This window comes from Rhinolophus sinicus, chromosome 3 (assembly GCF_057876585.1).
Source record: "Rhinolophus sinicus isolate RSI-liver-muscle chromosome 3, RSI-T2T, whole genome shotgun sequence".
Lineage (NCBI taxonomy): Eukaryota > Metazoa > Chordata > Mammalia > Chiroptera > Rhinolophidae > Rhinolophus > Rhinolophus sinicus.
In genome coordinates this window covers 4056962-4072060 of record NC_142503.1, presented here as the reverse complement: position 1 = coordinate 4072060, position 15099 = coordinate 4056962, and the positions used below count along the sequence as shown (strand labels likewise).

The window sequence follows — 15099 nt, the reverse complement described above, 5'->3', positions numbered from 1 at the left end:
CTTGTTCAATCAAGAGCTCTGAGCATGAGTCCACCTGGCTCTGTGCTAAGGAAAACTGGATAAAAGTAAAGGAATCCAACCATCTAAGGGGTACACACTGTCATCCCACCTCCCCCAATTTGTTCATGCCACACAGGTGATGGTTCCAGAGTAGATAAAACCCAACACATGCTTTTCTGTTTGCAAGAAAACGCAGGGCAAACATACGGCATTTAAAAACAACAACAGCTTACTCGGTGTTAAGCAAGGGCGTGGGGACAGTTCTGGAAAACGTGGTGTTCTGTTACCATCAAATTGTCTTATGATACATCTATCAAGAAAGGAAGTTGGTTCTAACAAATTTCTAGTCTCTGACTGAAAAACTTAGAAAACTGAGGACTGATTTTGGCTGACCTAATAAAAATTAAAAAGTGATTTTCTATAAGCAACTGGGATGGCTATTATTACTTTTAGGTCATTACTTCAGGGACACTCTGATTTCAACTCTTTTATTTGTATAAGGGTGTTGCTATAGAATCTTTTCCTTTGCATTAAGAATTATAATAAGCAGAGAAAAGAATTCGGTGATCTTTACAAACATCACTGAGACTCTTCAAACAATACAGACTTTATAACACGACACAGGTAAAGCGTGTGCCAGTCACTGTTCCGAGGGCTTCCCAGGCCTCCACCGGGATGGACTGCCATAACATGGCTCATGACGAAGAAACTGAGGCACAGAGTGGGACTGCCCAAGGTCACACAGCGGGTGGCTGGTGGAGCAGGAATCTGAACTCTCAGAGTTGGGTTCTGGAATCCATGCTCACAACCGCTTGGCTACACTAGAAAAAGCAACGACACAGGCCCAGAGTGTAACTACTTCGGGGCTCACGGTCGTGGCCCCCACCCAAACATGCCTAGAATATCAGGAGCTTTGCGCAATATTGGTGCAATTTTTAATGGAACATTTCACAACTGTATTTAAATGCTCAGCAGATTCTTAAGCAGTACATCCAATTGTGCCTGTCCTTTTTGAAACAAAAATAGAGTCTCTTTATTTATTTATGTCAGACTGTGAGGTCCTTTCCCAGCCTCACTCCCCACGACCACCACCAACGCTCTTCCCATCTCTTCCGTGATGATACTGACGTGGTGCTGCACACGGGAGGGTCTTGTCTTTAATCAAAATGCATGTGCAGAGAACAGCAGCCACAGACCCTGAGTGGACACGTGTGTCACACATCCTTGTCATGAATGAGCACGCTAAAGCAAAACGGCAGGCATTACGATGGAGATGGAATTGCCGGGTCCACTCCTGCCTACCTGTTTACAATGCTGTGTGAAGGAAGCACGTCTGATGGACTGATCCTCATGCTCGCAAAGCTTGCTATTGTTTCTACATCCTTTTCAAATGACCTTTTGTCATTTGCATCTCACCCCTTGGTGTGGCAGACAGAGCAACTACCATTGTTCCTGATACAAGAGCAGAAATTGATGCTGGCAGGTGGGGACATAGTCGCCCCAGTAAGAAATGCTCGAGTCTAGAACAAAATCAGATTCCTAAACATTCCTTCCATGCTATCCACAACACTAAACAGCAGCTTCCTAGATTCTACCAAACCTCACAGATATGGGGAATTTTAAGATTGGGACCAAAATGAACCTATACTTTATACATTGTTAGCTACATAATCTCAAAATTGAGACTGCTGCATGGCGAGTCCAATACCTTAGTTTTCTTGATTAAGACCAGGCTACATAACAACCTGATCTTAATAATTATACACAATTGTACATAACTGTACACAATAACAATTAATACAGCAAAGAAAACTGATTTAGCCAAGTAGGTCCTCTATAAAGACACAGTCTTGAAGAAAAAACAAATCCTAGAGATATGTTTGGACACACAATGCCACTAAATGGCACGTTTTGCTGATACATGACTTATTTAACTGATGCACTTGATATTAAGCGTAATGAAAACTATTTAAATTTTAACACAAATATATTCCCAAGATATCTGAAATGTAATAAAAATTAAATGAAGCAATTTATATAAAGATTTCTGGTTAAACAATATCATATATCAAATATTTCTAAGAATTCTTGGTTTCAAGTTTTCTGGAGAAATTAGAATGCCTAACTGGCTGTCAGTTGCTAGGCTATTATACACAAAGGAAATTATATTTCAATTTTGGATACTTAATTTTAACCACAGATATAATGGCTGGATCTACTCTATACGGCAAGTTTCAGCTATGGTTATTCAATTCCCACAGCCATCTATTTTCATGTCTGTGAACTTAGGGCACGACAGGAGATGAACCAAAACACTTCTCCTTCTGTGTCACAATGAAAACTCAAGGTCATTGCATCTTTTCTCATTATCTTGGGTACTCAAGTACCACATGCCCACGTACCCAGAGGGTGCTCACGTCTCCTGAGGAACCAGTGGCAGATCTTGTAGAAGTATCGACACTGATCTGAAGTAGCCTTCATGTTCCAGATCGCATTCCAGAGAAAAGGCAGTACACATGTGTCACCGTTTCCCAAAACTTGCCCCACATAGTACTTTACATGTTAGCTCATCGAATCCTTACCCAGCAGGAGGACACACACTTGTTGCAATTTTGTAAACGATCACGTAAAGAATGAGGGGAGGTAGTGAATGACACTGTCCCTCAGCAACCCAAGCCTATTCCTGGAATTAGAGTGGAAACGCTGTGATGCAGAATTTTGGGAAATGGAGCATGGGAGAACCCGTGCCTGAACATTCACAAGAACCAGCATGTTGTTGGCTCTAAGAATCTGTAATGACTTTGCATACGCCAGATATCCCAACCGTGTTTGTCCAGAGAACACCCGGCCTCCCTCTCCCACCCGCAGCCTGCAGCGGTTGTTAGTAACAGCCTAAGAATGCGTGTCCCCTGCTCGGGAGGTCATCTCCAGGAAGTCAAAGCATGGCAGTGAACAGCACCCCTTAGGTGCCACGTGTTCAGGCCAACATCATTTCAGCCCTGCAGGCTAAAAACTTCAACCAGCCCTCAAGTTCTGATCATAGCTTTTCAAAAAGTATCTTTAATAAAGTAAATAAGTTCAGAGAACTGGAACTCCAAAGTAAAATCTTTCATTTTTACTGAAAACACCTCATGCAACGTGTTGTTAAGTTTGCAGTCAATAATTTTGTGCAGGGTCTGTTGTGATGGGCACTAATTAGATGTCAAGGGAGTTAGGGAGTAAATCATCAAAACTGCCTTCCCTAGTAACAGGGAAGTTAATCCATGTACATTTTGCAGTGATAGTTTAAATGTCGTAAGACCAACTGTACACATTAATTTTCTTGGCTTGTTATTTTATATTTACATTAGCTTGCATTAAAATTCAAATATACAAAGGTCAAGTTTACTCAATCTTCCTATTTGAAATAGCAAAAATAATAGTTTTGCTCTAGTTTCGTTTCCCTGCATCTCATGGTATTCACAGTTTTTCTGTGCCACTGGGTTGCAGTAGCCTGTTCATTTCACTATTTGTAGATGCTAGACTTTCCTACCCAGAAAATCCTAAAAGCTCACATATATTTTTAAAAACCGAGGTCTGACTGATATGCAGAAAGTTTCCATGTTTCATGTGTGCAACCTGATGACTTAAGACGTGGCTCTTTTTGAGGAACTTGACGTGGTAGAGAGCGTCGGTGTTCCACAAAGAGCCACGTGCTTCCTTACACATCCGCCTCCCTTCCAATCAGGTTGTGGCCCTATGGCTAGTTTTGGCCTATGGGTTGTGAGCATAAGTGATGCCTGTTGGTTCTGGGTGGGGGCATTTAGAAGCTGACGTGCCCACCCATTCTTATGCCCTGTTGTTGTGAACTTGGGTGCCACATGCTCCAGATGGAGAAGCTACAAGATGGAGGGGGGCCCCAAACTTCACCAGACTGTGTGTAGGAAAGGCACGTTTATTGTTATACTGAGATTTTCGGGTATGCTCTGTTGTGGCCACCCAGGATGTGTTATGGCAGTCCTAGAAAAGTAATACAGATGCTACACCTCAATAAAATAAGACATACATACGTTTAAAAATAAGATCTGTTTTGCCAATGAGCTTGGGAAATACTAACTGGAGCAGTAGATGGGGACACCTGGGGAGGCGTCCAGCTCATGCTGCTGATGGCAGTGTAACCTGGCGTGACCTGAGAGAGTGGCAACCTGACGACGACACGTATCTGATCCATATGTGCAGCGTCCATGCCCTTGGACCCAGTCATGAACTCCTGGTGCTTTCCTTCCAGTCACACGGGCACAAGTGAGCAAGCCTGCCATGCACGGCGGCACACAGGTTGTTTATACGAGGGAAGGGCTGCTCACATGGCACCAGCACACCAGGTGCCCTGGGCCATTTAAAGAGTCAGGCTGGTTAGAGCAGCTGACCAGACACATGTTCATGGTGCAGATGTGCAAACTTCAGACCCTCACGAACAGCACAATCCCATTATTATGAAAATGGTTACACCAGTGAGTGTGTGGTGTGTGTGTGATTGTGTGTGTGTGAGTGTGTGTGACTGTCTAAGTGTGTGTGGTTGTGTGTGTGTGTGAGTGTGAATGTGTGTAGGAAAGCAATTGTTACCCCTGGCAGGTGGAACCACGGAGTTTGCACTCTGTACTTCCTACATCCTCGTACTGCATGGATTTTGTGCAATAAGCATGTCGCACTTTCTATAATCAGAAACAAACTCTTAACAGCTTTGCACATTTGACAGAATAACATACATTAAAATTTTGTGCATGATCAGAAAATCTATGCTTTTTCAGGCACCTTCATGAAATACGGAACCATGGATGTTCAGGCACGAATGGGAAAAAAGTTAACAGTGATGACGATGACGATGATGATAAAAGCTACACTATCGTTATATGCCTGGCTGACTGCAGGCCTGACTCGAGTGGACCCACCGGAGATAGACAAAGGTGCACCCCCAGAACTGCCCTCTAGGGAGGACGGGTCTTCCGAGGGGCCCAACTTTAAAGGACAAGGTCATACACCACATTCTGTCTTCTGAGTACCTCCGAGCATTTGGTCTCAGCGCTGGTGCACAGAAACAGACGTGCACCTCGGCCCTTGACCCAGCAGCTCATGAGTCACTCGCCCGTGATCGCCGGAGACCAACACAGGCTCTTGCCTGAGTCTCTGTCATAATGTGTCTCCTGTTTTCACGTTCACTGCAGAAGGACATCTGACTTCAACTCACTAATTGTTACATTAAACTGAATTAGAGCAATTTACTTCTCTAATAAGTCCTTATCATCAGGAGGGCAGATCAAAGTCGACAGTAACCGGAAATCCATTTGTTATTTTTCATTTAATTGACTTTTTTGGGTTAAATGCATTTAGTGGAAGGAAAAAACCCTACAGATCACTTTCATTATGATATCATGAAAGTTAGGGGTGTCATCCTGAAATTAAAATGTGAACATCTAACTTTATACTGCTTGAAAAAGAAAATTATATAAATACTTTAAACGTGCATTTTTATTGTCTAAAAAGCCTTGGATTATATATATTAATGACCCAGTCTTATGACATTTTGTTAGCCTCTGCTCTTTGTGACGTTTATGGAAACTCCCTCCACTCATGAAACATCTGGGAACAGTTGGCCTCGGCGATCAAGCGTGGAAAAGATGCTGAGTGTCATCTGCTGAGCTGTGTGTCTAGACACACAGAAATAACATAATTGTGATGGAGGAGACAAGGGAGGGCTCACACAGTGTGTTGTCCTCTGTCAGTGTTGGCGATGACACCAAGTCCTTGCTCTACAGAGCTCAAGGTTCCAAGGAGACCGGAGCCAGGAGGGGAGGTGTAAGAGGGACCGGAGCTGAGCCAGCGGAATCGGCCAGGCTGGGAGAGAGGGGATGGCTGCGCTCACACTGTGTTAGGCTCCCCCAGGAATTATCACGCAGGGTTCTGCTAGCCTGTTCTCAGGTCCGGGCGGCAGACTGGTGGAAATATGTAGGGATGTTTGAGTGAATTCCTCTACTGTTGAGTAAAACAAGAGTGCATGTAAAGTGCAAATAGCTGAACAAAATTGTTTTCCCTGATAAACCCTGAGATGGATCTCGTGTATCACCCAAACTCTAGTTATGTGCTTCTTTCAAATACTTTGAGCCATGAAATTGCCAATCAAGAATGGTTTTCTGCTTTAACTATAAAGTCAATGAGTAAAATTACCATAAAAATGAAATTGAGGGCTTTCAGAAAGCATCCTACATCTAAGTTTGATAAGAACATCTGAAATGATAAAAATAACTGTTGATTAAAAAAAAAATGCATCAATTTGGGTGCATCAGCATAAAAACCAATTGGATTAAAACATATTCACAATAATTTTAACCCCAGTTTGACCCCAGTAGTGTGGCCTTCTAGAATCACCGACCCGCAAAATGATGTTTGAAATCATCATCAACCTAGCAGCCCCCATCCCTTTCAGTTCAACCTCCACTGCCTGCCCAAGGCCTCCCCTCTGCACCCTGGCTTTGCCCAAAGTCCTCTTTCTTTGCAGACTCCCAGGCAAAGAGTCCCTTTTCTTACCCATCTGCTCCCATGGCTGAGATGACCCCAAGGGGAAAAAGGCAGACAAAGAGCCCTGGGCAAGTAGAGGAAAGGAAACACCAAACAGAAGAGAGGAAACAGGACAGGTGACTAGCCCAGTGTGGACAGGGACATTTGAGACAGTAACGGCTGCAAAGAAAGGAGAAAAAAGAATATGCTCGTCAACCTTGGACAAAGACAGAGGAGTGGCGTGGGGAGATTTCTAGAGGCTGTGAAAAGGAAAAGTAGGACAAAAATCACAAGGCACGCAGGAATAAAGGTGCAAAATGGCAATAGTGCCAAAGAATATGGATATAGCCCCTGCTCATGGGTTTTGCTGAACGCAAGGTTAGACGCCCACAGCAGAGAAAGCCAGGGGAAATCCTGTAGGTAGAAAGGAAAAGGAAAGCATGAAAAAAATAAAGGCAATTATGACCATTGGGGAAAAGGAGAAAAGAAAGAAATTCTGGGAAAGCTAAGAAAGACAAAGAAACCTGGAAAAACTAAGTTTCATGAAGAGGAATGTGTCAATGCTACAGGAGGGAAAGGGGGCTGATGACATGGAAAAGAGTCAGTTACTCACAGAAGAGACCTGGAGGCAGCAAGGGCCACAGGGCCAGGCCCAGGATAATGCCAGGAAGATGGGACATCTAAGATCAAGGTCACAGAGGAAAAATAACTAATACGTGTTTGCAAAGGCTGTTTGGGTTGAATTGTATTCTGTAATGTTTATATGGCGATGTGTTAACCCGCAGTACCTTAGAACATAACTGTACTCGGAGACAGTGTCTTTACAGAGGTGATTAAGGTAAAATTAAGTCATATGGGTGGGCCCTAATCCTATATGACTGGTTTCTCGTAGGAGAAGATTAGGGCACAGACAAGCACAGAGGGAAAACCATGTGTGGACACAGGAAGAAGGCAGCCGCCTACAAGCCAAGAAGGGAGACCTCAAGGGGGAACCAACCCCGCAGACACCTTGATCTCAGACTTCCGGTCTCCAGAACTGGGAGACAATAAATGTCTGTTGTTTAAGCTGCCCTGTCTGTGGTACTTGTCGAAGCAGCCCTCCAATAACAATACAGACTTCAATAAGAAAAACCACAGTTAAACGGAAGAAGGGAACGGGCAGCGGTGGGGTGGGAGGGGGGGAGAGAGACAGAGAGACAGAGAGCGAGAGAGAGAAAGAGAGAGAGACAGAGAGACTGAGAGGAGAGAATGAATTTACTTTTATACGGTAGCACAGAAAACTCCAATCATGATAAGACCACAAAGAAACCAAAGAGATGTTTACAGAAGTTCTTCAAATAACAACGTTCACATTAAAATTACTTCACAAAATAAGCACCAGCCCCGCATGTGCTGACGGACGACCTGGGGACAGGGAGCGTGATCTCTTAGACGCTACGTTGAAGCCTCCACCCAGTGTCAGCCTGATGCATTTCCTGGCAAATAGTATGACGACATTTCAGGGGCACATGATGAAAAACAAAAACTCACGAAACCAATTCTCATTGACTAAAACACCATGCTCACCAAATTTGGTGTTTAGAGCAAAACAGAAAATTCAAATCACGTGGGATGCACATGGTGCCAGGGGTGAATTATTTTGGCACTCGGTATCAAGCAGACAATGCCTTTTTGATCAAGTGTCATTTTGTTGCTAAAAATGTCCACTTTCCCGACACTGCAATTTACAGGACATGCAACACCTATAATTTTTCTTTGATGACTCATGACCTTGCGGTACTTGAGTTACCAACTCAGTCTCATGCCACAATAGCCGTGGCGTGCCCACTTGGTGCAAGGGCTGGGCGAGTGCCCACGGGCCCCACACGCCCACCCGGGGTCACACCAAATTGCACCTGTGGGGAGGGGCTCCCCTGTGGGAGTTATTCCCCCTGGGAGGGACATCTAGCCCATCAGGGTAGGGAGACAAGGCACAGCTCCCACGAGGTAACACATGACACAACAAGCTGGAAGCAGGGTGCTCTGCAGTTTGTACAGGGAAGGGGGTGGCTCCGCCAGAAGCTGGGCAGAGGCGGCAAGGAGGACATGCCCTGGAGAAGGGCCTGGGTGGGGCTTGGGTGCTGAAGGAGCAGCTAACATCTTCCCATAGCAGCTCACTGAATCCTCACAGGGACTCCAGGTGGACTCCTGTTCCCGTTCGCAGAAGAGGAAACGGGGAGGTGTAACTTCCTTATTCCTATTGCAGAATTTAAACCCATGATAGATTGGGAAGAGCATCTACTTTGAGTGGCAAGGGAATGGCAAATGTTGTCAGGGCTCAGTAAACATCACTGAAACCTGGGTTTACAGGTGAACACGTGCACTATGTCTACTTTCCCCAATTCTACTTAATTATGTGATTCTACATCCCACCCCATAAAAAAAAAAAAAGCTTAGAATATTCTGGAACAAAAATTCCAGTTTAAAATCACAACACAAATGCTAACCTTAATTGGGTTTGGGAGATTTCAGATCAAGGCCCAGCTCCTGGTCCCTTTCTATACCCTGAGTGGGGCCCAAGGTCCATGGAGTGTGGCAGTGGGTACCAGCCACACCACAAGACAATCACCTTTGCAGCCTACACCAGTGTGGGAGAATGGCGGGTGTGGATCCAAAACCCTGCACTGAGGAAACGCTGTGATCCTCTCATCTGTTCTGGGGGCTCTTTCTTCTCCCTTCTATTCACTACCAAACCCACACTCTCTCTCAGACGACCTCTAGAATCACTGTAGTTAGTACACATTTAATTCCAAGTAAACCGTAAACATATAAGTTTGAAAGGATTTACTCACCCAATCTCAGTGTGAAACATTCTTGAATATTCTGAAACATTTTCTAAAACACGCTACCTACTAGTTAATATTGTGACTTACTGACTTAGAAGAAGAGCAGAAAGTAGTGAAGTAGATGAGAACGGCAGGAAACGAAGAAAATGTAGATGGTGTACAAATACCAATATTCACTGTAATTATGTAGAGAAAATAACATGAGACAGAAAATATTTAGTAGCAAATGAGTGGATGATTGAGTGAGTCATACTTCCGAAAGGTAAGATTACTTACAAAACTTGTCCCTTCTTTTATCATTCACTCAAACTAGGCTTGATTTATAAAACCAGTTCATAGCATTGCATTATTCGTAAGGCCAAATAAATGACAATCTTTTACTGGAATCTTTTCTTCCAGGTTCAGGAGCCAGAAATATCAGAAGCATTTCCTTGTGGTCGAGATTTTGAAATGAACAGTTAATAGTCAACATGTTTAGGTATTAGATCATAGAATCTAGGGGTGTAGGTACAGGCTTTTGCTAAGTGTTTCAACTGCTTTGGTCACCACTTAGCTTCTAGTCAGAGTAAAAGGTGAGTTAGTCACGCCCTGAAGGCCTGCCTGTGTAGCAAGTTCCAGGAAGTGTTTAAAGCACACTTTGCTTGAGACACTAGAGACATGTGCTAGTCAAGCATAAAGCAACGAAGGCTTAGACAATAACAAGGTCACAAGATGTTTGGTTTCTGCCTTTTGCTCCAAAGGAAACATCACTGATGCACAATCATGAGATGTTTTGCAGAATCTTGGCTCCTCAACCCAGTTGCTCACCTGACCACAGTTATGAAGGCTCCAGACAAGGTGATGTCAGGAACTGAATTACTCAGACTGAGGAAAACCACTGAAGCTTACACAGGAACTAACCAATCAGCTTCGCCCATGACCCCTATCCCCTAACCCTTAATTTTTGCCTTTAAATATCCTTGATTAAAAAACATCCAGGAGTTCGGGTTTTAAGTGCCAGCTTCCTGTTCTCCTGACTCGGAGCCCCGCCAATAAATTGCTTTAATTTCTCCACTGCAAAGCTCAGTGTCCAGGGTTTGGCTCTGTTGGGTGTTATGTGGCTGGACCCTCTTTGGTTCGGTAGCATTCTTAACATTTCCTTCAACATTTGGGGGCAACTTAATTTAATGGTGCAGTGTAGAAGTTTCCATTGGCTCTATGGGGACCATTCACGGGAATTTTGGGTGAGGCGTCTTCTGTTCTGAATGCATGCTGAGGGCCATCTCTTACTTCCCAATCTTGGAACAAGCTCATCTGCTCAGCCTTTCATGGTGGACCATCTTCTATTTTGTGGTCTCTCAAACTTGGCTATTTGACAATTCCTACTTGCTGATGCTACAAAATGAGACAATATAGAGGGAAGAAGATGCCCCCTGGAAATTCTCACTTAGCCCCTAGTTCCTACTGGAGATGTAATGGTCTGGTTCAATCATGTTGAACCAGCAGTGCGGGCTCAAGCAAACAGGCCCCAGCCCCGCCCCACCCTGTGCCGGCCTCCTTATTCCTTGTACTGGAATGCCTCCCTTTCAAGGGCCCCCAGAAGTCACGCACCCTTAAGTGCTTTGTGACGATAAAGCTGAATGCAAACTTTGCTCTGCATCCGGGGTCTGACTTGCTCTCACCAGCCTGTTTCAACCCCAGACCTCCGGCCAGCACCTGTAGGCAGAAACCTCACTGCTTACTCCACACAGACCCAAGCCTCCTATGTCTGCCTGAGGGCTGCGTCCTTCACACACCTCCACCTGCGTTCGGGTTGAGAGTCCCAGGCCTCGGGTATCTTTCCTGTGGGGTGCTGACCAAGACCCAGTTGAAGTTCCTGAGGGTCTTCTGGCCACAGTAAGTGTGTGGGGCCGTCCATCCCTTTTCAACAGTTAAATGATGAATTAAACAATGGTTACCTGCTCTTGTGCAGTCTCCTGGCCCCGTCAGGGCCAATGAGCTCATGCTTTCCCACCAGGCTGGGAGAGCCCAGTGGCACTTATCAGAATGGGAAACCAGCAAGCCTCCGAGACTCCAAAGGCTGTGTGGCTGGGGCCAAGGTGTGGATTGAGGGCTTATAATATTTCTCTTAGGATAGGGAAACTGATTTGATCTCAGCCAAAAGATTCGATGATAGCTAAATATTGAGTTTGCCAGAAAGGAAAAAAAAAAGAGACAAAAATAAATGTGAAAACCAGTCTGAGCAATGCTGGACAGATCTGTTGCTCTCTGCTGACCATGATGCTGAAAACACTACAGACGGAAAGCGGTAGTTATGGCAACATCACCCAGGTCCATAAACTGACTCAGCTGCGGCAGACTCCTCGCCGCGTAGATCGCATCCCTTCTTCGAGTGGTCTGCGCAGCAGGCTGAGAAACACTGGGGACAGCAGACTGCTTCCTGCCTGTGACCTCAGATATCAATTTCCGATTTCAATATTGCTGAACTTCGGGAAAGTCATTGAGAGGGTACAACAGACACAGCATAAAAAGCCTGGAGGATCAATGAGCTGTGGCCCATTCCCTCTGCCTGTGGAAACGCTGCTCCGCCATTCGGTCTTAAGAGCTGAACCCTGGAGACATCTAGTTGCTCTCCTACCAAATGCAGAGGCCCTTACCCTAGATTTGGGACCAATGTCCACGGCCCTAATTAGCAGCTAAGAGAAAGGGAGGCAGGCATTGGTAGTCCACTGTTGATTAGCCTCCAACTGTCACGATGTCATACACCACATCCCAGAGGTTTCTGAGAAAATACAACAATTCCCGCAGGTTGAACATTTCAACTAGATGCCTTTTCAATTTCACTGAAAGAAAGGCCTTTTCTAAAGGTTGTAGGAAGCTAAAGGGTAACCAACTATAGTGACACTCTCTTTCAATTGTACTGAGGCAATAATTGTGATAATGGTTGGAACCCACAGCATTTTACAAAATTTTAAAATCAATTTCTGAACCAGGTTTTCATCTGGAAACAAAATGGTCGCCACAAAGCTTTCAAGGGGACATGGTATTCTGTAATGAAGAAAGAACCTCAACAATCTTTAATGGCTACCATCTGGTGTGCATTTAGAGATGATAGAGGTACAGGTTTTAAATAATATTCTCCCATGTAATTTTCTAACACAGCAGCAGCAAAGGGAGTTGAGCTAATTTAAAGAAACGACTAACAAAAGGGTTCTTAGGAGAGCAGTGCTGTGAAGGTGAGACACAGGCATCAGACAGGTATCACATCGGACAGTAGCGTGGCTGCCATCGTTATCAGAAGCCATCTCCTGATGATACACAATGACTGGACGACAGGAAGCCAACAGAGGCAATGACAAGGGTCCACCATGAGAGGGTCAAGAGGAGGCTATCCAGTGATTTTTGTGAAATTTGTAAAATTATGGTCAAGTATGAAAAAATTGGAGCCAACTGGAGCTCATTATCGCCCTGAAATACTAATAGCTGTGAAAGCAGAACCCTTCATGTAATGGATGCTGAGTGGAAGCCCAACTCGGGGTCTTTGGTCATATTTTTCTGCTGTATTTATTTCAATAAATATTCCAATTCTTTAAAAGAAGGAACATCTATTGATTACCCCCTCTGTACACGGCACTTTGTACATCATTTCTCTTGAGTGTCACCATTCACCTGTGAAGTGGGAATTTTGCTTCTCATCTTCAGGTGAGGTACCTGAAGCTTGGGGAGGTTGCTACCTGCCCGGCAGGGGAGCAGGCTCAGGAGAGGGATGGTACTGGAGCCCTGTGTCTGCCTCTAGATCCACGGCCTTCTCCCAACCCCAGCCCAAGAGACCTACGGTGGAACTGAGACATAACGGGGCTCCTAAACCTTGTTCCCAGTGGTTCTGGCCAGGAGCTGCACAATTAGCCTTAAGATCTTCCCCAAGACACACTCAGAGCCAGGCCTTCCTCCACCCCTCCACCCCCACAAGCATATATACACTTGGATGGGAAAAATGTCTTTATTTTCACTAACACCTAACTGCAATTTAGCACTTCATTTAATTATGAGGGAAAGTGATAAACCACAGCTGTATGAGCAGTGCCTTGATTTCGCCACCAATGGAAATCCCACACTTAAAAATAAAAAATCAGTACAATTGCAGATACCTTGAAATGTCATCAATACTTGTTACTATGTCCAATTAAGGGAGTTGTTGGATCTTAAATGTTATTAAAGACGTGCTTCTTAATTTGATAGTTTAGTTCATCACATTTTTTTTTTTGATATGTGATAACCATATTTAAGTATATACAGTAGTCTACAGTAGTACGTATATACAGTAGTACGTTCCAAGACCCCCTTGGATGCCTGAAACCACAGACAGTACTGAATTCTATATACACTATGTTTTTCTTATCCATACATAGCTATGGTAAAGTTTAATTTATAAGTTAGGCCCAGCAAGAGATTAACAATAATAACTAATAATAAAATTGGACAATTATAACAATACACTGTAATAAAAGGTATGTGAATGTAGTCTCTCTCTCTTTCTCTCTCTCTCTCAAAATATCTTTTTGCCCCGCACTCACCTTTTCACTTAAAGGAAGCACTTACAGCTTCTCTTTGGCAGATCCCAATCGCCAGCATCACCACTCTTCTGCTTTGGGGCCATGGTTAAGTAAAAGCAGAGTTACCTGAACACACGTACTGGGGAACCCTGATAGCTGATTTGATCATCGAGACACACGGCTATGAAATGACTAACTGGCAGAAAACTTGGGACAGAGGGATGACTCGCGTCGCAAGTGGGACGCTGTGGGATTTCATCACACAGCTCAGAACGGTGCGTAATTTACAACTTATGAACTGTTTATTTCTGGAATTCCCTGTTTAATATTTTCAGATGTGGGTTAACCATAACTATGGATAAGGGGGAACTACTCTAATTGTTTTCCTTGGAAATCCTATGAATTTTCTTGTGTGCATTTCAAAATATTATTCTGAGGAGAGGTCTGCAGGTGTCCCCAGATGCCGAGGGGCCACGCAGTTCTCCAGGTGGCCTTGTCGGGGCCAGAGGTGGCAGGAAGTGGTTCTGGGGTCTCCCATTCCTTTCTGACTGATCTGGGGGAATAACCAAGAGGCCTCCATCGCTCTATGAAAAGGCAGATGCCAGGATACCCCTTTAAATACAATTACTAAATCACCCTAATTCAATCCAGCAAAGTTCAGTCACTTTTTATCAGATTAGTTTTATTTATGAGTTAAAATGATTTCCTTTAAGCTTTACGTAATTCTACTGGTTGATCCTACAGTTAGAGAAATGATCTTTTATGAGCTAAGATGAGGATTTTTCCATAATATACATCATAAAAGTGATCAAAGGAAAAAGAAGCAGGTCTGTGAGAGGTCAGATGGCAGCTGCCACCCTGGGTTAGTTTTAGGCCGTCTTCATATGGGATGAGGGCACTCCCCAGAGGCCCTAACCCTTAGCTCTGCTGTGCCCTGCCTTCCCTGGACAGCTCTGGGGGGGGGGCCCCCACCTCAGGGGAGAGCTCTTCCACACACATGGGCCGCAAGGCAAGCTTCCATGAGATACCGTCCCTTTGTACCAAGCGAGATGAAAGAAACACGATTTAGTATTTTGATGACTTTTTAAAAGTTACATTTGCTAGGCTTATAATAGTCAACTAGTTACAATTAATTCAAGCTTGTAACAAATTCAGTTTCAAGTTTCCTCCATATTTCTGCTTTTCCCTGGCTGGGAAGCAGGGTAGAGAGT

The 15099-nt window shown here is 44.3% G+C and overlaps 1 protein-coding gene across 1 annotated transcript in view; it reads right to left on the bottom strand.

The window, feature by feature from the left end:
• Positions 1–15099, bottom strand: part of UBE2QL1 (ubiquitin conjugating enzyme E2 QL1) — a 37134-nt gene that overhangs the window by 12355 nt on the left and 9680 nt on the right. The window lies entirely within an intron of this gene.